The sequence below is a fragment of the Topomyia yanbarensis genome, chromosome 3 (genome assembly GCF_030247195.1).
Source record: "Topomyia yanbarensis strain Yona2022 chromosome 3, ASM3024719v1, whole genome shotgun sequence".
In the NCBI taxonomy this organism is placed as follows: domain Eukaryota; kingdom Metazoa; phylum Arthropoda; class Insecta; order Diptera; family Culicidae; genus Topomyia; species Topomyia yanbarensis.
In genome coordinates, this window is record NC_080672.1 from 398,497,381 (window position 1) to 398,522,524 (window position 25,144).

The window sequence follows — 25,144 nt, forward strand, 5'->3', positions numbered from 1 at the left end:
ACTATCGGTCTTATTTAATAATATTTTGGACAGTTAACCCAGCAAAAAATAATAGTCAAGGTGGTTGAATTGGAGGTGTAGCAATATTATTTAAATTAATTTCATTAAAAAATAAATAGAAAAGTTGGACTATGAAATTTTAACGTCACACTACATCGGAAAAATACCATAAATAAATAACCCAATTGGACATTCTTATATATGTTCGCAGAAATTCGGCGCATCTTTATTCCTGCGCTGATAATTGCTTTATAATCAGTTACATGGTTTTCTCATAGCTCAAACCGGTAACACTGGAATGTGCGAATCTCACACACCACCAGTCGGCATTCTGTCCTCGGAAGACCAAAATATCTATGGCATCAAATAAGTGTTGATCATCAATTAGAACATGATCGATTTCGGAGCATCTCTGTTATGAAAAAGGCGGACGAACATTATGTTAGGCCAAATGAACATTTTGACGTTTGACTCTAGTACCCTGTGCTAATTGTCCCTAGGAAATGCGATTATAGGGCGATTTCAAAACTTATACTTTTTTTTTGGCAGCTAAAATTGACTTGGTTATTTTTTGTGTTTCTCAAACATGGCAGTTCATGATTAGGTTAAGATGTCGGTTCTCATGGTAAAGAGGGGCAAGTCTGTTTTTGCCGTAAGCATGCTGGTAGACTAGAGGGATTCGTAATAACATTGTCAAATGTTGACTACTGCCAGCAGAAGACAAAAGATTAGGCTATTGGATTTTAAGTCTGTTTCTAATGAGTAATGCCTCTGTCACTTCTAGTTTTCCGATCTGTATATTTCACATCCTTGCTCTAACTATACTACTATCAAGTACTATGGCTCTAGAATTTTCATAAGTTCCATTACTTAGTAATTTCTAGCTAATTAAATGTCGTTAAAAAGTAAGAAACAAAGTGTGACTATATAAGTCGAAATAAAAAATGAAAATTTAAAATGCACAACAGCGAAACTGACACGCAATCGTGTCTTATCAGTTAATGAAACAGAATAAAAAAAGTTAACATCGACCATATGTGATTCTCTCGCAGTGCTAGAAGCTGCTTAATTTGTATCCTTCGATACTCAATACAACTCCTAGGATATTTACAATAGGCCAATTGCACGAACAGGATTGCCGAATATAGTCTAAATTCCAAGTTTTCAAAAAAATTATACAGCAATGAAAATATATCAAATTTTGTTCCTGGCATCACTGCTCTAGCGGAATCTAGTCCAAATTAATTGCAATAACTTTGGTTTTATGGATACTACTTATAACTGGTAGTGGTGAAATGAAAGGTTATAGTTCCAATTCTTGGTGAGTATATCTTGCCTAAACTAATAGCACAGATAACATACGTTTAGCCTAGAACAAATTTTCTTCAAAAACCTGTGTAAACTTTCAAATTGATAAACGTTGAAAATCCGTGTTTCACTATTGCCATCCGCGTAACTGTTTGCTACACGTGTTTGACAGCTGCCCTCTAACTGCATTATATTGATCATTGCGCCATCTACAAACGTTTGCCAAACGTGTTTCAGACGTCTGATTTATTCGGGATTTCACTAGCGGATATTTACTCACGATTCGAATCGAGCCCAAACGTTTGTTATCTGTGCTATTAGTTATAGCTGTATTGGGGCATGTTCAGGAGTGTTTGAGTTCTAGATTCATAATTTTGACAGTTCTATAATATAAAACTGAAAATTTTAAAACTAGAACTTGCCGTTCCCAGCAGCAGTTTTAGCGGGAGTTCTGTTTAGTTTAAAACTCATGTCTCGCCATGCCTTCAGCGTTAATGCATTAAAATTTATTTTTCTCCTGTCTATCGAGTCTAAGCATCTGTGCTGAAAACTTTGCATGTATTAAAAACACAGCAATAAATAGAACGGGGTCGTATAACAGATTAAAATTTTGAAACAAAACTGTTCGAAATTATAAAACAAAACGCTCTGCTGTGAATTTGAATTTTTCAGTTCCAGTTCTACTTTGAAACTCTTAGAGCATGTTCAGGAGAGTTTCAGTTTTAGATTTATAATTTTGACAGTTCTATAATATAAAACTGTAAAATTTAAAACTGGAACTTTCTGTCCCCAGCAGCAGTTTTAGCGGGTGTTCTATTTAGTTTAAAATTCATTTCTCGCCATGCCTTTAGCGTTACTGCATTCAAATTTATTTTTCCCCAGTCTATCTGTTCTAAGTGTCCCTGCTGAAAACTTTGCATGCATTTAAAACACAGTTCTAAACGTGTTTCAAAATCAGCAACAAATAGAACGGCATCGTATAACAGTTTTAAATTTTGAAACAAAACTGTACGAAATAATAAAACAAAACGCTCTGCTGCCCTGTCAAAAAAATGCGGACGAACATGGTCAGGCGATTTAAAAAGTTTGACGTTTGACTCAAATCGCCTGTGCTAATTACCCCTAGGAAGAAATGCAATTTGCGAATGCGATTTAAAGGCAATTTCAATACTTAGACAAATTTTCTGGCGGCTGAAATGGACTTGGTTGTTTTTTTGCGTTTTTCAAACATGGCGGTTCATGTTTGGCTTAAGTTTCAAATTGTTTTTTTAAACAATTGGCGCGTTCCCGCTTGTATTTTGTTTGTTTAGTGCACTTAATTTAGCCAACGAATGTGGAAAATTGTGGAATCGTGTGTAAGTATAGTGGAACAAGATCTCTGAGTCTAAATGAAAGTCAGATTGTGGTAAGTTTTGGTGTGCAATAACAATTTCACCATCGATTCTTCCTATAGTCTGGTGGTGATTACCTAGTGTACCGATAAATTTATGTAAGTAGATAGTGAACCGAAAATAATTATTATTTTTAATTTTCATATCAGGCAATTAAGGGCGATTAAATGGCGCGTTCCCTGGGCGATTTAGGGGCGATTTAAGGGCGGGTAAAGCGGCAAAAAAATGACGGCGGCAAATCGCCCAAATGTTGCATATAAAATAGCCCCCTAATTGCCAGCAAATTGCTGGCAAATTGTAGGGCAATTAGCGCATCCGAGTTGGCAAATAGCCCCCCGCTAGCCAGCAACTTGCCCTTTTTGACTGGGTGGGGATGTGAATGTTTCAGTTCCAGTTCTACTTTGATACTCCTATATAAAATAAAACGCTCCTGAACATGCCCTAATATAAAATAAAACGCTCCTGAATATGCCCTTGAAATGCTGTTTTTGAACAATGCGGGTATGTATGGGTTAAGTAACGACGCTGAATCCTTCTGGATAAAGACTCGACACGTCAATCGTTAGTTTACCATTTATCTGTCAGTGTCATTCCAATCGAGCACGAGACCTGTCAATGGCATTCCAATCGAGCAGAATACTTGTCTAATGAATGAATGATGGAAAGTATTGTGACAGTGAGTTAAAATAGTTTGAATATATTTCTGAATCGAATCTCTAAGGCAAGATAAAATATATAACTTTTATCATTACGGTGCCTTCTAAAAGTTGCTTCAACCATTGCAGCTATCCATAATGTTGTAATTTTCTGGTAAACCACAGAACCGGACCTATTCCGCACGAAGGTTGTAGTTTACCAAGAAGCGAAAAAAAAAAACATTTTTTTTAAACCGGCAGTAGTTTTATTGGTACAAAACTTCACACTGCACTTCATTATGAAAAAAATCGACGTTGCAACTCTGCAGCTACTGTAGAATACGAGTCAACTGAAGTTAACGCTGTGACAGTGGTACTAGTTTGCATAAAATAATGTTGCCAAACCATTTTATTTAGTTGGGATGAGATGGCGAGTCTTTATTCAGTAATTCAGCGTCTTTAGGGTTAAGTAATGGTGTTATCTTCATCTTAATGTATTTGTGCATTATTCTTAAAATTCATTTGGCTACACACCTGTCACAATTATATCGATGAAAAAGTTTAGTAGACAATTACACAAATAATATAACTTTGCCTTTCCACTAAAACAATGGATATACTTCACATACCAATGAAAATTATCATTGCTTCCGAAAATAGAAATTTCGGCCTAATTGCTTTTGAAGAGCTGTCGAATCGAAAACACCGACCATTACCGCCCAAAGCCTAATCCCGAAAGTAAATCTCTCCAGATGAACTTTGTCCCTTCATGGGTATATTTATCTCGGCTGTGGGTGGGAAAAATAATGAAATCAAATCGAAACACAAACATGACCCGATACTCTCGAAGCTACACACAGTTTTTCGTTTAGTGTTCGCCACATTCAGACAATCGTAAATATCCCTCAATGCAGCTGGCAATGTCCAATAGCATGGTAAATCGATCCCTGGAGTGATATTGAAGTGTGAACCTTCTCGGGATGCCCAAATGAAACCTTGTGATACCGAGAACGATTATTGCACATTCGGTTGGTCGTCCGTGCATGCGTCGGTGTGTGTGTGGGGAGGGGGGAATGGAAAATGGAGATGAATGACATTTGCAGGAACCACTCAAGGTTCCACTCCAGCAATCTTCCACGCGGGATGCTCTCACCGATCGGTTTCTGGTGGGTTGTCACGGGTTAGTGATATATGTATGTGGTGCTTGTTATTATTCCGGTGCTGTCCCGAGTGGGGGTGTGGATAGCTGATAATATCCGTGCGCAGAGATACACTTTATTCAATTTAATTTCCATTGATTACATTTATCCAACTCCGGTTCAGGTTTCTAGTGGTTCTGATTTTATCGAAGTGCTATGACTTCGCGACAGATAGGTTTGTATCGTATATATTGCTTACAGTTTCTTCGATTGCAGCGAACAAGCGTTCACTAACCATGCGCCTCCATTGATTATTATTTCCTGCTGTAGGATTGGGGCGGGAAATCTCATCCAAAATTGACAAGTAATTGTCGGAACCGTTCCATTTTTTCCTCTGATTACAGGTACATTTATGACAAGGAGTCTTGAAATGGTTTTGAATGCCAAATAAATCTACCATCGACGTCTAGCCGATGATTATAGTGTCATAAATTTGAACGAGAACGATATCTTTGCGGAATATAATCGGTAGGATGCAAGACGTGACAGTGTGGAACATTTTTACGATTGCGACAGTTTGTCGTCGAGGGAGTATTTTCCGTTATGGTACCGATCAACGAGTGCCGGCGGAAGATACTTAGCAAAAGAGTTTGTCGTATGCGCTCGGTCCAGGAGAATATACATAGAAGGTAGAAAATATGCCACTGGAGCCCATCATTGCGTGGGTGTGTTGTAGAACGGATGCTCTAATTTGCTCATCTGAGTTTTCTTCCTTGAGACTTTTTTTTATTATACTTGTAGATGCATTTTGAGCGCGGTTGATGGAGTCTGTAATGTGAGGCGATTGCGGAGAAAGGTCCAGGAAAGGGTATTCCGGTACTATTTTATGTTTATAGCAAACATACGCGGTGCCAGTTACGTATGTCCGGACAGGAGAGGCGTAGGCGATGATATTGATGAATTGATTGTGGGTGTTTTGAATTATCATTTTTACGTTACGTTTACCTTGAAGGTGCCAGTTTTTTTTGGTGCTTTGAATTTAAAAGTCATCAAACGGTGAGATAACAAGGTTCTAATAATTCTCCCATCTCATGCCCCCACACGAGTCTAAGTCTAAGGAATCCGTGTCATTTCACCCGTATTCAAAATGGTCATGTTGAAGTTGTCGCAAAGCTTATGGAGTAGGGTAGATCGATTATCGTCGTGAAGGCAACCCCATGCCGTACCGTGGGAGCTGAAGTCACCTAAAACTAGCCTCAGTACGGGGAGGAGTTCCGCAATATCGCAAAGCCGTCGGTGGCTGACTGAGGCTCTAGGGGGAATGTAGGTGGAAGCAATGCAAAGGTCTTTGCCTTTAATTCTAGTTTGGCAACTTCAATACCTGGTGTCGAGGGGAGGTCGATTCGATTGAAAGAATAGCACTTTTTGAGTAGAAGTACTCCTCCGTAAGAGTCTTCTCGATCCAAGCGAATAATGTTAAAATCATGGAAGTGTAGGTCTATTTCTTAAGTAAGCCATTGTCTCGCATAGTGCAAAAGCATTGCATTTCAAGTTATTTAGTAAGATTTTAAAGAAATCGATTTAAGATGCTTTTAAGGGGGTCAGAAATATTTAAAGCTGTAAGAATACAGTCCACAATGTCAGAGAAATTTATTAATCCAGCGCTGTTTTCTTTCTCTGGCTGATATATGGAAACACTTGGGGTTTTTTAAGTTCCTGGAAGTGCTGAGCTCAGGGTACTGAGACCGGGAGCGACTTGCTTCGGTTTTGCACCAGTACTTCCTTGAGTAGTTATTTTAGGGGGGCCATGAAGAGACACCTTCTGGCCTTTACGACGAAGCTTGGGAGAGGAAATGTTCCTCCTTTTTCTATTGCTTCTAGGCACAGCAGAAGATGTTCTCTCCTGGGGTTCATCACAGTCGCCTTCGTCAGTAGACAAGTTGGTATAGATGTTCGTAGAGACAGGTGGTGTAGCTATCTTAAGAATTTCTGCAAAAGATCGCTTAGAGCGTCCCTGAAGGGAACACTTAAGATTCTCCTCGCGCTGTTTGTACGCGGGACATGAAGGGAGATCATGTGGGTTTCCCCACACAGTTTAGACACTTTTCGACATCTCTTCTACAGGAATCATCCGCATGATTCCCACCGCATTTCCCACAACGGGCTTTATTGCTACAATGGGAGGCTGTGCGTCCCAATTGTTTGCAATTAGTACAGTTCATGACCCGCTGCACAAAGGGGCGAACAGGTAGACGAACCTTGTCAAAGAGGAGGTAGTTAGGTAGAACAGAACCGGCAAAGGTCACCCGATAAGAGTCTGAGTTGACGTATATTTTCTTCCCGTCAGCTGCAACTGATACTGAATGCAAACGTTTGCACTCCAGGATCTTCACTGGCTTAAGCATGGGGTCTTTGAAACAGCCAGTCCCATATTGTAGCAGGTCCTCGCAATTCAGACTCGAATCGGAAACGACCCCACTGACTTCAACCCTATTAGCTGGAATATACACCCTGTACTCCTTCATAAAGGGCCCGTAGCCAGCAATATCGTTTGCCTGAGTCAAACTGTTAACAACCACCCGAAGCTTATCAGGGCGAATTTTCGATATCTCTGTCACGGCCGAATACCGATCCGCCAGAACCCGAGAAATCTGCAACAAGTTCAAACAATTTTTTTCTTTGGTCCGAAAGAAGATCACAAATGGCCCGGTGACCGAGCTCGGATATACTTTGAGCTGGGGAGTCGATTTTGTTTCGACGTCCATCTCACCTTGAGATGAACCGCCATCAGGGGAAGTCATTTTTGCACGGGCCTATTGCCCAGTGCATGTCAGTAAGACAACCAAGAAGGGGAAACGTAAACTAATACTTAACTTGTGTAGGTAACGGTATCCAGACGGCTTACTAGAAGAACGCTGCTTCACTTGTCACTGACTGGTTAACGGTACTCAGAAACAGAAACACAAAAGAAGGGAAAAATACTCAAACTTCGACTAGACGTAGAGTGTGCGAAATACCCTTGAACGCGGATTAGCACTATTTGTCGCTATAGATTGTACGGACCGACAACAAAAGCCTTCTATCTCGACTGAGTGCTCGATAACGAATGAAAATCTCAATTGTTACTTGGGAGTTTCTTTTCGCGTTGTCTGTTCGCGGGACATGTTGTTTTCTTCCATAGTAGCATAGTAGTAGACACACATTTCATCCACATGATTCTTACGGCGAACCATATTGCTACTATGGGAGGCTGTGTGTCTCAGTTGTTTGTAATTAGAGCAGTTGACGACCCGCGGCACGAAAAGACGAACAGGTTGCTACTAACAAAAGCAAGTAGTTGGGCGCAGTTCAAACTCGAATCGGTGACGACCCCATTACGTTCAACCGGATTAGCTGGTACATATACTCTGTACTTCATCGTAAAAAGGCCCGTAGCCAGCAATATCATTTGCTTGTTTCAAACTATTGACCACCACCGGGAGCTTATCAGGGCCAATTTTCTATATTCCTGTCACGGCTGTATTGGTACCATCAGAACTCGAGAAATCTACAATAGATTAAAAAAAAATCCTTAATCCGGAAGAAGATCCCATAAGGCACGGTCGAGGAGCATATATATAACTTGAGCCGAAGAGTCGATTTTATTTCGACTTCCTTCTCACGTTGAGGTAAATCATTATTAGGGGATTTTTGCACAGGCCTAGGGCCCAGTGCTGGGTAATAAAAGAGGCGAGCAAGGGAAATAAAATAATAGCAGTACTTAACTTCAGACGAATGTGTCGATCGCACTTCACACACTTCTGCTTGTTTGCGTCGTCTGTGACTGTTTGCCCCGGTACAATGGATCATCGATGATTAGCTGATAAGAAATATTACCATATGTGAAAACGAACTTTTTTTTGTTAAAACATACGAGAGAAAACAGAGCTCAAAAAAAGTAACCTATCACAGACAAAACCTCGCCTAATATGGGGTAATATTATGTAAATTGGAAAAAGGTTCAAAATCAGCTAAGTCCTAAAAGATCCCTGTCAAATTTTGTTTTGAGTTAACATAAAATCTCGACGTTTAATGCATTTTAAAGACATTTGGCATCCAAAATACGAATTCGATTTCTGAAATTTCATGGAAAACAATTTTAGTTCCGGTTCATATAAGAATTTAATATGTGACCGAGCGATTCAGTCTTTATTTCTGGAACCATATAACCGGTCAGTAGAAAATTTTATGGACGTCTATGGGGATAATATATCGCTCATTTGAGTTTGTAAAAATCCGCTCAACCATTTCCGAGAAAGTGATGTGAGTTTGTTAATTTTTGAAAGATAGCATCTTTTTCCGGAACCTCTATATATTTTTGGTTACATGCACACAAACGTACATACATAACAACAGCCATTTGCCGTACTCGATGAACTGAATTGAGTGGTATATAACAGTCGGCGCTCCGGGCCTCGGTCACAAAGTCGATTTTCAGAGCAATTGTTATAGCTTTCCATTGCGAAAGGTCAAAAAAGGTGATACGGGTATGCGGAAGAAGATAACTGACCATCGTCAACTTGTAAAAATGTATGTATCTATACGAGAAGAGAAGTTCATAAGAAACTAACGGAATTCACGTGCAGTGAGATGTTTGTGCGCAAGTTTGAACAACCAGATCGAAAATGAAAACAACTATTCGCGAGTCTCGCGAGGTTTTGATTACACAGCGAATTTGGTAGTAAACAAACGACTTTTGTGTTCAAGGAGACGGTATATATCTCGAGGCCGATAGTGAGACCTCAGAAGGAGCATTTTAAACGTCTGATATCACAATATGTTTTTTTTTCTAGAAGCTTTCGCAAAGCATATAACTTTTAGGGAAATAAACAAAATTGAAGACTTCTAATAAATATTTACAACAGAGACTGCTGATCATTCCTATAGTTCGCTTATGTTAGACTGTCTTGCTGTCTAGTTGGAACACACACACAACGGCTGCTATATTAATTACACATTTAGATGTGCGCAGAGGGAGTTTTTTGTAAGCGTGACAATATTCATATGGGTCACTGTTGCGCACCAATCCGAGCTGATCTTTTATATACTTTAATTCTATGGTATTATTCTGCAACTTAAATTTCTTAGTCGCTGATCATAGTTAAGTGCAAAAGCAGCCGAAGGCATACGTTCTGTATCTTCAAATAAAAATGTCGAAACAAGAGGAGCATATAAACTATTCTACTAACGAAGATAGGTAATTGTTTCTACAGTGAAAAATAAGGAAGAATTGATTACACGCCGTTTTATATTTGTTTTTGGACAGGCAAATTGCAGAACCCCAGCAGAAAAAATCGAAGCTAGACTATGCGGGGTCAACTTCCGACCGCAGGGAATACATGGTGAACAATGAATTTATGTCGGATATTGTTTTCATAACTGGAGAGCAGAAACAGCGAATTTACGGTCATAAAATGATACTCATTACTGCGTCGGAATACTTCTACGCGATGTTTACTGGGTCTTTTCAGGAATCCCACGCAGCAGAGATCACCCTGGAAGATATGGATCCGACCATCTTTTTGGAAATTCTGCGCTTCGTCTATGCTCAGAAAATCAATATAACACCCGAAAACGTTCACGAAATTAGCATTATCTCCAAAAAGTATATGTTCATGGAAGTTTTGAATGAGGCAGCCAAATTTCTGCAGAAGAGTATCACCCGTCAAAATGTACTGACAGTTTTACAGCAAAATAGAGTTCACGAGTTCGAGAACGTAGACAAACGGTGCTTGGATGCCATTACGCAAGATCCGGTCTTTTATTTCAGGCATGACGACTTTTCATTACTTGAAAGTGACGCGTTGAATTTGGTCGTTGAACAAAAGCACATCAACTGCTCCGATGATCAACTGCTGGATGCGTTGGATGAATGGCAGCAGAAAAAGAAAGAGGATGTGACTGGGCTGAAATCGACCGTTGAAAGTACCGTTCGATTGTCCAGATGCAAAGTTCTACGTGTTTCTGGAAAATACTACCAAGCGACACCGGTAGATCTCGCGATATGTGTATCGTCAGCGAAGCCATTGTTTTTGCTTGGGATAGGAGTGCTGGTACGATCGTCCGACGAACTGCTTTCCATAAAGGCGAGAATCGAAAGGGACAGCGAAGTTATTACTCGTGGATCTTGTCAATATTGGAACAAAGAGTCCGTCAGCGTGGCTCGTCTTTATTTTCCATCGACGAAACTGTTGCCACATCAAAGTTACTACATCTACTTGGATGCGAAGGGATTGAAACCGTTTTGCATTCTCGAACCATCTGTTTCTCATGATCTCATCTCTATGTCTCTGTCGGTTACAAGAAGTGGCCAAGGATGTGCTATTGCTGAATTGCTCTATGTGGAAGAACCAGATTTTGTGCTAGTGTAGAAACATATTCACGGAATATTGAATTTTTAGAGCGGGAAGCTGGAGAATATAATCAACGACATACAATTCTAGGGAACTTCATCAGTATAGTTTTATATTCTGTTTTCGTCTAACAAAATGGTCAATAAAATTATTTAAAAACCCAAAAAAAAAAATTTGTAGTTGATAGCAAAATTGTTATTTGAAAATTGTGAATATTATTTCAATATTCAAATGTGGCTATATTTTTCTATGTGTGGCTGCAGTTGTATTTTTTGTCCAAATGAACAAAAATATTTGAAATGGAAAACAAAAACACGATGTCCATTTGGAATCAGGAAACAGAATCTATTGGCTCGTTTGGCACATTACCCATGTTCAGATATTTGTGCCGTGCCATGTCGTCTCATCTCTTTTTCTGGCGAAAGGGAAAGGCAAGTGAATGAAGAATGTGATGTGGATGGTCAATGATAACACAATACTGTCACAGCGCAAAACAGTAAACCCTTCTTTACTCCCGAAGGAATAATAAACCTTACTGATAGAACATATTGCTCTTTACCACACTGAGTTAGGAACAATAACATATCATTAACTTTTAGTTTTTTGTACGCAATCTAATGTGGTTTTTATTTGAGGCGAAACTGAGTCAGTTCCTAACCCCAACTGCTGTCAAAATGTATGAACTGACAGCAGTTGGGGTTAGAACCTGACTCAGTTTCAGGTTCAAACGAAATCGCCATAAGACACGACGTGACAATCGGCTTCTTATGTTTCCTTCGATGTTCTTCTTTTCGCACATTTTCACCGCGCGCGTGCCGAAATCTTCCGAACAGTGTTGCTATTTTTATAAATGAAAATGGAGTCTTGTTAATTTATTTTATGCCGGCAATATTTTGTGTCTTGAATCCACTGTATTGATGAAAAGTACCGTTTTTCCATGTCATGGGTGTTTAGTAAGGTTTGAGGAAGCCATTTTCTGAAAAAATTAGATTATAGTTTGGTTTCTGTCATATTTTTGTTAAAGTTAATCAACCACGTATACGGTAAATGCATGACAAATACTTGGCCGCACAATTTTTTTTTCAATTTGGTCATTTTTACTTTTTTAACGGTAATAATTTTATTTGTCAAAAGTAATGACAATTTTTTCCTATAAATATAGCAACACTGCCAAACACCATTTCGCTATCCCTGCAGTAACATTGCGTACGGTGCAAAAAGTCAGAATCAACCAATCAGGAGCTGGACCATTCTGATGTAAAATTGTAACGTCTTGTCTTAGGTACACGCAGAATTTTATTTATGCATTGATAGCATACTTTTCTATCTGCCTCTCGTTTCTTCTGCTGTAAATTTTATGCATTGAACATATTCGGTCTATCCACTCATTGAATGCTTTCTAGAAGTATAGGGTAATTTTGGGAGAGATGCCGCGTCGGGTGAGATGCCGCACTTTCTATATCTCGTATATAGTGGTCATTTTGGTACAGTAATATGATATTGTGAGTTTGTCCTTCGAAGAACTAAAATACTGGAGATGTAAAATAATCCTTATTATTAACTCACGAAAATTTTATCAATGATTTTTATGTGAGTCCAGTTGCATCACGGAGTGCCGAAGATTTTTCAGCGCCGCATTAAAATTCCGTTTTTTAATTCGCTCAATTTTTTTTTGGTAAATCATGTATCAGTTGAATAGCTGGGACCTTTTAGAAGATATTCTGATCATGAGCACGGTCATCCATAATTTCAGAGGAAAACGTCGTCGTACGGCATCTCTCCCCTACAATTGGGATAGATGCCGCATCAAAATTGCGGGTGCCGCACTCGATGGCGCAGGATACGTAGGTAAAATATAATTTTTTCATCTCGGAATGTCATTAAACGATCACTTACGTCAGGTATAGGTTCATAATAAGGTGTATCCACAGACTAGCGGACCTAACACAGTGAAGGAATTGTCGAATTACGTAACTTTACAAATTTATCAGGTGTGCCTCAGGGTAGTAATCTTGGACCCTTGCTGTTCTCCTTGTTCTTCAATGACGTTTGTAATGTCCTTCCACCAGGATGTAAACTTATCTATGCAGATGACCTTAAACTGTTTCTTATTATACGATCTGAATTGGACTGCATTGAACTACAGCGACAACTAGATAAATTTTGTAACTGGTGTACTCGAAATCGGTTGACTATCAGTGTATCCAAATGCTCAGTAATTTCTTTCACGCGCAGAAAAAATCCAATTTTGTGGTGTTATACTATTTCAGGAAAACTACTGGATAGAGTGTCAATTGTCAGGGACCTTAGTGTACAGCTGGATTCTAAATTGACGTTTAGAGATCACTATTCCCACATCATTGCGAAAGCCAACAGGAACCTTGGTTTTATCATTAGAATAGCCAAAGAGTTTACTGATCCATACTGTCTGAGAGCACTGTACTTCTCTCTTGTACGCTCTATCCTGGAAGCTTCAGCTGTCATTTGGTGCCCGTACACAAATGTCTGGATTACCAAAATTGAATCTATACAAGCTAGGTTTCTCCGATATGCTCTGCCATGGCGCAACCCGATAGAGTTGCCACCTTACATTCAACGCTGTCGTCTGTTCGACATGGACCCTCTTTCAAAAAGGCAAAATATAACCAGAGCCGTGTTTGTAGGGAAAGTTCTAACTGGTGAAATAGATGCCAAATATACTTTCTCAGATTAATGTAAATGTGCCCCCTAGAAGTATAAGATCATGGGATTTTTTAAGACTTGACTATCAAAGTACTGATTATGGACAGAATCAACCCATAAGGGCGATGTGTATTTAATAATGTTTATGAATGATTTGACTACTCTGTATCAAGTGACGTTTTTAAAAATAGGCTTAAACGACTAACTTAGTGCATAAGATGTGATTTAGATAGTGATTTTGATTTGTTAGATGTATCATTAAGTTTAGCAAATTGTAATGTAATGTAATGTGTAATATTGTTTAATATGTATATGTGAAAAAATAATGAGGTTTTTACGCGCATTTGGAGGTTGTTCGATGGACTTACTCCAAATGGGCTTTTCCTCATTCTATATTTCATGTAGACCATGTAGGTCAGATGAAAAATAAAATAAATAAATAAATTTATTTGCATATTTAAACGGCTCACGTGGTTGCTTAGCTGTGCGACGATCACGTTTGCGCTTCGTAGCATTTTGTTGGATTTCTTTTCCTTCTCTTTTTCTATCATGTTTATTCGATTATCTACTTCAACAACACCTTTAATTCTTATATTGTTAACGCACGTGAAGTATCTGACGCGCTTTCATTGATGACGAACACTTTCTCTTCACGCGAGCACGTATTGTTTCGAACGGAACCCTGAATTGTTCAGAGGCTGATCAAATACTGGCGCCAGTATGCAATTGCGTCCTTTACGTACTCTTCACTTCGTTCTGGCTTTTCGCACAAAATTACGCACAATTTTCTTGTCGAAATAATTCAAATTCACAATATAGTAATGATTTTTCTTAAACATATTTTTTTTCGCCACGTCTCTCTATGAACTATTAGGATTTCTCTTGAAAGATTCGACTACCCTCTTGTGATCCTACACAATATACGAACATCCAGTTTGGCCATTTTTTTTCTTTCCTAATGACGTTTAATACCTGCTTCAAAACATAACTTACCTTAGATTGATTCATTCCCAAATTCTTGCTAATGGCACGGTGAGAGAGATCTGTACTTTCTAGGCACCTGCACAAAAGTTGTTTAATTAACTTAACTGCATAATTGCTAGTTACACAATGTGAACAATACACATTGAACAAATTTCAATTCAAATTTAAATAGAAAATATCTAATTGATAAAAAGTTACAGCAATTTGAAAGGTGTGCAATTTGATTCCGTACACCTTTTGTACCAAAACGGGATCGAAAAGTTATTGTGCGATGGGGATTATGCTCAGGAATAAGGTTATTGATATAAATACTTTGAAGACAATAAAAGCAATTTAAAAAAATACGAAATTAGTTTCTGTAAACCTGATACTTGCAAATATTTTGTTGCACTGTGTATAAAAGTTTGATCTCGTTTTACCAAACTAAAGCAACATTTTTCTCTTTTCATCGTCACACTTCATATAAAACCGGTGGAAAAATACTGCGGTCAGTATATATGAAAACTCCAAATAGGACATCTTTGACAAAGATGGCAGAGTTCAAAGTGTAGACAAGAGCGCGCAATAACGTTTCACTGATGTTGATCTATAAGATAGAGCAACAGTACCAGAGGCAAAAGAAACATTTGTACGGAAATGAAAATTTTATTCAATTATCACAATTAATTTTCCACTGTTCGTAGCGGACAAAATGAATAGCCTGCAACTTCCATTCACTATCTTCATCAGCTGTACCACAGTTTGAGTTTGCAATGGTACGGCGGTGTCCGATTCAAAGTAAGCTAGGCCCCGATTGCTGTCCACCGGTTTAGACGGAACTGCTCGCAGAGCTCCAGGTCCATTGAATAGAAATCAACTTAATTAGGAAGTAATTAGACAGAATGATTGATTTAGACTCGCGATAGATGACCTGGCGATCGTTTCGTTTCTGCTGGACTTTGGCATGGTTTTGGGAAATATAGGCGATGGGCAAGCTGACCTTGCAAGTTACCTGGAAAAGATTGCAAAAGGAATCATGATTGCGTTGGTGTAGAAAATTTCTTTATTTTCTTATTCAATATGATTCTATATGCAATCTCAAATCAAAAACATAACTAAAAGTATCGAAAATGCAGCACATTTCGAGATATCTTAAATTTTGTTCGAATAAATACCATTATTTCGTTTGATTACTACCTTTTCCTATGTTTCTCCATCTAGAACATAAGGATTTCCAAAATGCTATAATAGTATTTTTGACTGTTTAAAGCTATTATTAGGAAAACTTTCTCATTGGTAGCACATACTGAAAATACTGTGGAGTCCCGTTACGTAGAAAGCTACATAACGGGTCTCTACATACCACAAATGCAATTGAGAAAAAAAGACTTTGTTTGGTATATTTATTCGCTAGTTACCTGAACACGAAGAACATGAGTCAATGCAACATTTGCTAATGAGAAAGTGACGTCATGAGTCATGACAGTAGAAACATTTAAAAGTAGTTACCACATTTTTATTATTTATAGCTTAGCGGGAATTGACGGTGTTCACAACTCCCCATTGTTTACAACTCGCCACCGTCCCCTACTAACTGTGTCAAAAATAAGTACTTTTTTACTTAATTTTATATATTGAACTGGATTGAAAATGGGTAAAAATGAACTGTATTGAGAACTTTTCGATGGGGAAATCTTTTTTCAAAGTTTGAAACCCAAGCTCATTCCTTTTCTTCAATAAGCCGTCGGCAATCAGGTTCCATAACAAAGGTGACAGAACGCCATCCTGATGACAATCGCAAATACTCTGTTTCCGTATCTCTGCCTGTCAAAGAATGCGTTTATCCAACCCGAGATACATGCAGGTATCCCATGATCGTGCGTCGCTACCAGAATAGACTGGAAGGATAGCTTGTCAAAAGCACCTTCAATATCTAGGAACACACCCAAGCCAGATTGCTCGAGCGAGAGGGCCTTTTCAATGTTGTAAACAACATCATGAAGTAGAGCGTAATCGTGGATTTCTCGCACTGATATGCATGTTGCATTTTGTGCAGTGGATACTCAACTAAGGTCAAGTTCCTGGTGTGATGATCGATTATCCGTTCAAAAACTTTTAGAAGCAAAGAACTTAAGCTGATAGGCATAAAACAATTGTCTTCTTCACAGCTTCAGCGCCCGTCTTTGGAAATAAATTCAACAGCTATTTTCGCCATGCTTTCGGGATATACCCGGTAGCAAGACTGAAAAGTATATCTTTTTCAAGACACGTTGGAGAATATCAAATCCCTTTTGCATGTGCTTATGCAAAAGGGATTTGATATTCTCCAACATGTCTTGAAAAAAAAAATGCTTTCCAGTCTTACTACCGGGAAAGATTTCTAGTTTTTTAGGAGTTCATTTGAAAATCTTTCGCATTGAGAAAAGTGTATTTAACCTGTTGGTCTCATTAAGACCAGAGAAATTTCTACATAGGTTTGGCCAGTCAGCTCGCTCGGCTGATCTAAGATATTTCTTATAGGCGCCACGAGCTAACCAAAGCGCCCTGTAGTCATCACCCTTACGTCGGTTCCAAGCTCTTTTCATATCCTTCTTCATTCTTTCGAGCTCAGGTCTCCATCAGCGGGATTCTCCGAGACGATTTAACAGTTCGAATCAGAAAAGTTTCCTCGTAGGATGCTACTCTGAACAATTTTAGCATATCCACTACGTTATCCAAGTCGTGTAGTTGGCCCATTGTTGTAAAATATCTATGGAATTTAGATGGAAAGTTTTTCATGAAAACCAACACACGTTTAAGGTCCCAGCCAGCCTTCAAGTTCAAGTTGCAACTGAATAAAAAGTGTTCATATACCCCCAAAAGAGTACTAAATGCAGGAAAACGGCATATGCGCACCAAACTGGAGGCCTAAATACGCACATATCTGCTGAAATTGACGATTCCTATCAACAATATACTCATTGAATGCGATTACTTCTGGATTAAAAGCGATTCTAGAGATAACATTTACAGATGCATAATCGATCCAATCTCACATTTTATACGATATCAATAACTCATATACGATTCCGGAAAACTATATATTTTGTCGGTAAAGAAGGTGCAAGAACTGCCACATCAATCATCTCCAACATAGCAAAATACGCAAAGTTAAGACATTCCATTCGAAAATAACGGTTTATTTTATATTTTGGCCGCTACCAGTAAGTATTGTTTAGAAACGCATTTTGATATTTTGTACATCTTAACCCTTAAAGGCGCAAACCAATTTTTTTCAAATTTTCTGAAAATTGTCTTACGGTTTTAATACGTTGCCACGATAATTTTGAGATGGTTTTTGCAATGTTGTTTTAAAACAACATTGCGCATTTAAGGGTTAAAGTCGAATTCGAGCTTGCGACGTCTTAGTTTTAGCACAGAGACGACTACACAGACCTATTTCAATCATAAGAAACTAGGTAAAATTTTGTAATCATACTTCTTCTGTAATTGGAGGAACGGTAATCCGATATATCTTCGCCATATAAGCGGCACTGTGAATTGACACATATGAGAAAAGTGGTAAAAGATTTCGCAAAACCGATGTTCATATTTGTTGTGACATGTAAAATCGTATCTAACTTTTTGATGTCGTTGTGATGTATATCGAAGTCGTACATAAGTTTGTGTTGAATAATAATTATTCCTACGCATAGAAACAACTTTGAGAAGCTTTAAATCGGGCTTGAAGTGCAATACGATTGAATGTGAACGAAAATACGATATTTGTGATTTCAAATGTGTAACGGGTGGGGTGGTGGACGAAAAAAGGGGTATTAGCGACCTCCACTTGAACGCCAGGCAAGTGCGATCACCTGCCGTGAAGGGGCGTGTTATTCACTACCTGAAATTCCCATGCCCGGCTGAGACTCCTCAGAGAGGGTTACCATCAAACACGACGGCCATGACCGAACATTGAACCACAACCGAAACCGTTCGAATTAACCTGCCAAAGGAACCGAAATGTTATAAGAACAATCCTAAAAGGATATAGAGTGTCCTTTGAAGGTTTTCTCCCATAGATCCCTATGCTACACGACCCGGAACCCGAAACGTTAGGTGAACTCTCTCTTCAAAAATAACACACCAAGGATCTTGATTCAAACTTTTAACTTAATTTTGTATAAATTTGTATTCACACACAAAAAAACTTTCATTTAAACTTTAATTCATTTATTTTATTTTCTAAAGGTTAGTATATACAATGGTTTGATCTTACTTGAGCTCATTTCTTCTGCGCGCGCTGTCCGATGATCCGATGAGCCTATCTGCATTCCATCCAACGAAGTGTGTGGGTGTTCTGTAACTTTAACACCGCGTGGTGGCTATCCGAAACAATAGCCCTTTTATTCTTAATAACTGCGTGGGAACCTGACCTAATATGGTCTATAATTTTCTCCTCTTTCTAAGGAGATACATTGATATTTATTGAACTATATTTTAACAATCTATACTTCTACCTTATTTTTCCAAAACTTTTTTTTCTACTAATCACAATCTACTCTTTTCTCATCACTACTTGAACTTCACTTTTTCTAAACGACGTCTGATCGTCTTGGTGGTTGACATTCGAGAGAGCTTACTTCAGTTGTAGTGGCCCAAATAGCCTTATTGCGACGAAACCCGAAGCCTTCCCGAACGCGATCGATGGGTTCGAACTTTGTGGTCGACATAATTGATCCACTCTTCTTGGCGAATCTCAGTCGAAAAAAATAGAGACCGAAAACGCGTACTAACCGTGAAGATCACTATGGGCTGAGGCATATCTTGTTTACAAGATCTGTAACCCCGTTACAAATGTTTGTAGCTATATTAATGTAGGTTGTCAGTGCTCTACGACCATTTCCGATCGAACACGATGCAATTTATACATCAATCAGATTCTGATCGAACTGTCGTTATAAAATCACGTTACTTCTTATAAACGATATCGAATCTACTTCTATAGACTGAAAGTGACTAAATAAACGATTTTGATTTTTTGTAGACAAATTAACGAGTCTTTGTCTACGATGATATACGATTTGTGGTGTGCTGTGGTGACATTAAGGTAATAGAAAAATAATTAATTAATTAGAAAGAGAACCATCTTTTCTTTGGAAGAAGCCTATCCATAACAAAGCGTTGTATCCAACACCATCTCTCTTGCAAAGAATATGTAGATATTTATGTACTCCATCAGTTTAGAGCCTCTCGAATCGTTATCTGAAATCTGAACTACTCCAAATGATGTGATGAGCATTTGAGTAACCTCATATGATAAGGGGAAGCCCATTTCTGCTACAATTAATACAATGCTTTTGAAGTCATCAGAAGGTGATGACTCGTTCTGCGGCAAACATGGCTTCTTATCTATGTTACCAACAGTCGAATTATCTGTTATAGTACAGATATCGCGAGTTTCCGAGCTCCGATATGAGACACGCGTCAATAGCGCTAACAGTTAATTTTATTTCCAACATATACTGCACAGCAACTAGAAGATACCAAGCACGTTGGAGCAGTAACCCAGTGTATCAATTCTTGTCCGAAATATTGCAAATCCCATGCGAATTTCTAATAGCCAAAACTTTCAGCAAACTCCCAACCAACGAAACTCCAGCACAACTCTTCCGATTCTCCGTAAAAATGATCGATGGGTAGCGCGAACTGTCCGCTGCACCATTGACTCATCGTAATGCAACAAGAGCTTCATACTGGGGAGTTCGCTTGGTACTTCCCAGGTTCCGTTCGCAATTGAGGGTAATACAAACCCCTTTAACAATATAATCAAAGCACGGGAAGCATATAAGTTTGCACGCTAGATCCATATAGCGTTTACCAGCCGATCGTACCGCCAGCTAGTGGCAAGTTGCTATTTGCTGGTGGCTTTTCAAAATGACAGTTTTATTTCCTTCGCACATTGAAAACTTTACTTGTATGTCAGCTCCCAGTGGTTAGACCCTGTGATGATTTTAATACGAGTAGCAGTCTTCGACTAAGTGGTCGGCAATTAATTTGTTTTTTAGAATCGCAATTATAACGCAGTACCCCATTAGGCATAAATACGTTAGGCATACGGACGTTTGCCATACATACGTTAGGCATAATGGACGTTAGGCATAAAGACGTTAGGCATAATGTACGTTAGGCATAATGAACATTAGGCACTATGAACGTTGGACATAAGGTTTAAGGATCACCTCAATGAACTTATTTTTTTGGATGTGAGTGTGAGTGTAAGAGTGTGAATGTTTGAACCTTTTATGATGTTCTAGAAATACTCTGAAAGCTGATTAAACTCGATCAACGTTTTATTCTGCTGTACTTGAAGAAATCTTTGCTCAACTAAAAGAAATGTTTGAAATAAATTTCATTCGCCTTAAGGTATGAATAACGCATATCAACTTAGACTAGTTCTTAAATACATGCATGGTACAATTGTCCAAGAAGAAAATATTTGCCTTGAAGAACAGCTCATGAAAGAAAGAATGATGCATTTTATTATTCATTCTACGAATATACGAATATTGCTACATCTATATTGATTGTCTCTTATAATATTCAGTTCAATGATTATATTCTTGCCACCAAAGATAGAACTACGAAAACTGTCTCATACGATGGAGAACTTTTCGCGTACTGTGACGAATTACCGAATCAAAAAAGAATCGTTACAAACGTAGCATTCGCCCAATCCTGTCCATAATACTGTAAGTTTCCTCAACTCTTGAACTCAATTTTTGTTCCTCAATTTGCTTTATTTTTCAATATTTGGATGCAATTGTATTGGTAATACATATAATAGGCTTGGAATGAGTTTGAAACAAAACTGTTCACTTAAATGAAGAAAACATCCAGTTCATCCACGGAAAATAGGGAAAAGAACTCTACACTTTCGTAACGGTTATTAATTAGCAAGGAACTGGAAGGTGTGGAGTGTATTTTTTAATATTAGGAGCCATGGTACTCAAGGAAGAGCAAGGAGTTGAAGGAAAAAAGTTTAGAAAAGTGTGGAATAGGGTTGTACGAGCAATCTTATGCCGATTTCGTTATTAGAATAGAGTCGCTCTAGGTTCACTCTGAGCTGTCACTTTTGTATGGGTTTTGTAAATATTAGAGCGAACCTAGGGCGACTCTGATCTAAAACCGAAATCAGCATTAGAGTTACCCGGTGACTTCATCCTTCATCTTCTACCGCAGTAGTCAGGATATTTTGGCATTTGAAATGCGAATCATCTGGGTCTGCGGCATGTCCGGATAAGCGTAAAGTCATTTAGTACTTCATGCTGTCGAAACCGACAAAAAGTTAAGTCACGGGAATTTCCCCACCAAGCACTTTGCGACGTTGAAACTCGTGAATGAGATAGTTTTTTGTCCCTCGCAAATTTCCTGCCGGGGTGCTTTATTTGATCGACTATTGTGGTTGCATCAGACTCGGGTGATTCGCATTTCAAATGCCAAAATATCTTGACTCCTGCGGTAGAAGACAAAGGGTTAAGTCGCCGAAAAACTCTAAGCTTGCTCATATGACCCTATTCTACGCTTTTCTAAACTTTCTTTCTTCAACTTCTTGCTCTTCCTTGAGTTGTATGGCTTCTAGTTTTTTTTCGAACCCGAAAAAAATGAACGTAAGGTTGAAATATCTACAATAAATAAAGCCTTGCGATTACTTTTATACTTTTGTGTATTATGCCTATCGTCCATCATGCCTAACGTAGGGTAAGGTGGGGCAAATCCGACCTAGTAAATGTGTTTGGCTGTAAAATGCTCATTTTACATCGGATCAAGTCGTTTTATATACCAAATTAAAAGTTAGACTCCTGAGCAACTTTTTGTATATAGCATTTTATTCAAATCTTCGGAATATCTTGAGTTACAGGCGTTTTACAAAAATGTTCATTTTTGCTGTTTTCAAAAATGGTGGGGTAAACCCGACCCCCTATGTTTTTGGTTGATTTAGTGCAGATATTACTCAAATTTTATGGTTTTTCAATGATAAATCAATGGATGTTGTGTTATTGAATTGTAACATGAAGAAAATGGAGTTCAATATCAATCTTGGAATGCTAAAATCACGAGCAGTAGCACGTAATGATATTCCCATTTGCATCGGAGCAATTGCTCGACGAATACTATAATCATCACGTTTTTGTGTCTTTCGTTTGTAATTATAAACCATTTTGCATAAAAATAATAAATAATAACAATAAAAATATATTTCAATTTGCCAAATAAAAATTTTCTTAGCAAAAAAGCGGTCGGATTTACCCCAATATTTTGAGGTCGGATTTGCCCCACCGCGTCATTTTTTGTTACGATGCAATTAAAAAATATATGAAAAAGGTTGAACTAAATTCATCTATGCACTTTATAGGACTTAAATCAAGGAATTTAAATCCACTTGCATTTATTATGTAATCACTTAAAGAATCAGAAATATTCTGTAGTCAATGATGCACAAAAGTAAAATCAAAAATTGTAAAAACACACTTTTTGTCGTATGAGCATCTTAATGTAGACTAATAAAATGCTGTCATACCACCATTATGATTATTTTCGATGCTCTACACGACAGCATTGATATTAGTTCGCGTAGTGCTTCTGATTTTCGATAACAGAGGGGGGTCGGGTTTACCCAACGGTCGGATTTGCCCCACCTTACCCTACTTATATCCAATGTATATATTCCAAACGTCGCGTTCCCCGCAGTATCTATATATTCAGATTTTCACATAGTGATGAAAAATTTAAAAAGTCCGATTTATCCAGGTAAATTGTCAAAGAATTAGTTCGATGTTGGTACGGTAGGTACAGTTGATCAATTTGGCATAAAATTTGACCAGACCCGGAAAAGTTTCATATTTTCCTTATTACATTACTTTAGTGCACAGGTTAATAGGGACTCCAATTTAGAATAATACCTTAGAATTCGGAAATCTCTAGCAGAGAAATATTTTTAATAAAATAAATTACGCATTCATTTTCTTCGCACATTTTCCCCGAGTAGTAGTTGGCTGCTCATAAATATTTTCTATAACCGAAAGTGTAAGAAAAAATCTTGCTGGCAATAAATTTCCCATGCTTAAAATTACGCGTTTTGGCGTGGTATTATCATTCGGTAGAAATCAATGCTGACAAAATTTCGAGTATCGAAGGTAGACGGGCGCCAAGACTGGTATCAAACAAAAGAATCGAATTAAATCTCACCGGTTTCTTTATTCAATTTGTATGATAATACATTGGGAGTACTTTTACTTTAGTATCAACAAAAGGTGCTTTCATCCTTTTAATATAATTTGCATTTGGATCGGGCCGATTTTGGCCCGACTCTACTCCCCACAAAAAACGGATGACCTTTGCAGTGTATTTTCCTACTGCGTATACCTACTGTGCTTCAGTCTGGGTAAAAAGATAAGATTCATTTTCCAGGAACGTTACGCGAAACAAACATGGTGGAAATTTTGCTACTCACTTCAAGACGAAAAAGTGCGTTCCACCCTACGTAGTGAAATATGACGAAAAATAAATTAATTACCGTGACTTGAAATCGTTGCTTTATGTAGTCCGATCACTTGGCGTTAACAATCAAAGAAAAGGTCGTCCTTTTTCGATCGTCGCCCTGAGGAACTATTTATTTGTCCTTGTTTCCGAGAGATTTCACCACTTTTTCATTTTTCACTTCTATTGCGCCACAATCGAAACAGTCCTTTGCTCAATAGCACATTCAACAGAGCAGCTAATGCACCAGTAGATTAGTCCAAAGTTATCCGCCGCTGGTTTGGAAAATTGGTCAGCACTTTACATCAACCTCACAACACCACCACCCACACTCACTATCGACTGGTTTGGAGTGCACTAACTCTGCCACCAGACTGGAGAACAGGACAATAGAAAGGTCAGTCCCGCCCGTGTGATCCGCGCTACGAACTGCCTGACCCGGAAAATCAACTGATTGTGAATGGAAAATCCTGCCGAAAGGCTTTTTATACGACTACGAATGTATTTGTGTGCTGTCGCGGGACGATGAAAAGAGAGAAAAGAGCGCGCGAGCTTTCCCCGTTGAATACGAACCAGATAGTGGAGTCGGGTGTTATGTTTTGGGGGAAATTGCAGACAGTGGATTCAAGCTCTTGCTAGGTTTGTTTGATGATTTTGTGGTTATTTTCAATTTTTTTTGCTTGATGGCATAGTTTGATTCAGCCATATTATCAATATTCAGTGAAACTCGATGCGATATTTTCAAGTTGAAATATTGGTAGCATTATCGAATTTTTACTCCGTGACTTTAACCAAAATAAAAGAATTTTGTCGGCTTCCGTTAACTGTGACTTCCCGTTGTGCGACATTCATGAATGACTGCTGATAGGCATGCGCTCACAAAAGGCAGGGAATCCACACATCGTTCTGAACGTGCAATACAGACATGTAGTTCTTCTACTCTCCATGGGTACAAGTACCAGTGAGAAGGAGCCACAAATCCTCTGTTATCTATATCGTATATCTCTAAACTTCATAATCAAAAAGCCCACTTACATCCTCTTAGAGATTAGATCGACCAACATATTATTTCATATTAGAAATAACAAAAAAGTTTGTTTCAATTCAATTCATCA

The 25,144-nt window shown here is 38.4% G+C and overlaps 1 protein-coding gene across 1 annotated transcript in view; it reads right to left on the bottom strand.

Annotated features, from left to right (window-relative positions):
• The window catches only part of LOC131694124 (uncharacterized), a 52,154-nt gene extending 27,680 nt beyond the window's left edge, over positions 1 to 24,474 (bottom strand). The window contains exon 1 of the mRNA XM_058982560.1: positions 24,067 to 24,474. The gene's annotated coding sequence lies outside the window, so the exon portion shown is untranslated. The remainder of the gene's footprint in view (positions 1 to 24,066) is intronic.
• Between the last annotated feature and the right edge of the window lie 670 nt (positions 24,475 to 25,144).